We start from the raw sequence: 1,681 nt of genomic DNA, 5'->3' as shown, positions 1-1,681 counted from the left end.
CTAATCTATTTTCTCTCTCCTTGGAAGAAGAAAGGAAGTGCTCAGTCTCTCAATGCAATTTCCCATAAATATTCAACCATACTGACCAGGGCAAATGATATTGAAGAATATTTAATGAAATTTTATGGTGCCTTTATTTTGTTTTATGAGGTTTTGTTTGTTTGTTGAGGTATTGGGGGATGGGGATTGAACCCAGGACCTTGTACATGAGAAGTCGGCACTTAACCCCTGAGCCTCATCAGCTTCCCTAAGTTGTTTTTTTTTTTAATCGTTTGTTTTGCTTGTTGTTTGTTTTTATTTCTTCAGGAGGCACTGGAAACTGAGCCCAGGACCTCCCCTGTGGGAGGCAGGTGCCCAACAGCTTGAGCCATATCTGCTCCCTTGTTTTGTGTTTTAATAGAATGTTTGTAGCTTCTTCATTTGCCTAAGAGCAAGGAATTCTGAAGGGTACACTTTGATCAAAAGGATATATCAACAAATTGGTGTAATAATGACCTTAGTAACTGAACTCCTGAAATATTTATCCCACAATTTGGGACAAGGTTTATGTTCCTCCTTTAAGATGGCGAGGCACAAAGCTTCCAAGTGCTGATCTATCTGCCGTTAGGAGTGTTCTGGTGTTTTAATGTGTTAGCGATTAGATTTTAGTCATGCTGTACCCAAAAGCCAAGTGTGAGATCTTTATCCTTTTTAAAACCTAACAAATTCTCACTCATGAACATTTCATTCTTAGCTCTGAAAAAGTCCGATAATCCCCTCTGAATCCAGAGAATAGTTTAGTATGACCAGATAAAATGGTCCCTGGGCATGTAATTGGAACTGTACTTACAGTCAATTTACATACCACCAAAAATCTCTCTCATTGTTCTCTAGTATTACTTAGTGATTTATCAAAAACAGAATTTCTGCCTTTCCGATCCACCATCTGTGGTGGATCCACCACCGAGATGCAGATTTTCGTAAAAACCCTGGCAGGAAAGACCATCACTCTTGAGGCTGAACCTTCGGCTACAATAGAAAATGTGAAAGCCAAGATCCAGGATTAGGAAGGAATTCTTCCTGATCAGCAGAGACTGACTGATCTTTGCTGGCAAGCAACTGGAAGATGGACGTACTTTGTCTGACTACAACATTCAAAAGGAGTCTACTCTTCATCTTGTGCTGAGACTTCGTGGTGGGGCTAAGAAAAGGAAGAAGTCTTACACTACTCCCAAGAAGAATAAGCGTAAGAGAAAGAAGGCTAAGCTGGCTGTCCTGAAATATTATAAGATGGATGAGAATGGCAAAATTAGCTGCCTTCGTAGGGAGTGCCCTTCAGATGAATGTGGTGCTGGAGTTTTTATGGCCAGCCACTTCGACAGACATTACTGTGGCAAGAGTTGTCTGACTTAACTGCTTCAACAAACCAGAAGACAAGTAATTGTGTGTGGATTAATAAAAAACATAAACTAAAAAAAAGAACAGAAACAGATTTCTCAACTTTACACCAATCTCATCCAGCATGTTTGAGTCAGGATGTCAGTTGGTCCTTCTGCAAAGTAAAATTACCCAGAAACAATGAAGATTTACCTCCACTGAGATGAGGAATTTTTAAATGCGTGTGCTACAGACTCACTGAGGACAATTCCAGAGGAGGGATTCCCCAAACACTCAAAGCTGGCCAAATGCAGCCAGCACCAAA

At 40.4% G+C, this 1,681-nt stretch overlaps 1 pseudogene; it reads left to right on the top strand.

The window, feature by feature from the left end:
• Window positions 1-947: 947 nt before the first annotated feature.
• LOC101431010 (ubiquitin-ribosomal protein eS31 fusion protein-like) lies at window positions 948-1,420 on the top strand (annotated as a pseudogene).
• Window positions 1,421-1,681: the final 261 nt, after the last annotated feature.

This window comes from Dasypus novemcinctus, chromosome 28 (assembly GCF_030445035.2).
Source record: "Dasypus novemcinctus isolate mDasNov1 chromosome 28, mDasNov1.1.hap2, whole genome shotgun sequence".
In the NCBI taxonomy this organism is placed as follows: domain Eukaryota; kingdom Metazoa; phylum Chordata; class Mammalia; order Cingulata; family Dasypodidae; genus Dasypus; species Dasypus novemcinctus.
This window is presented reverse-complemented; position numbering and strand designations above follow the sequence as displayed.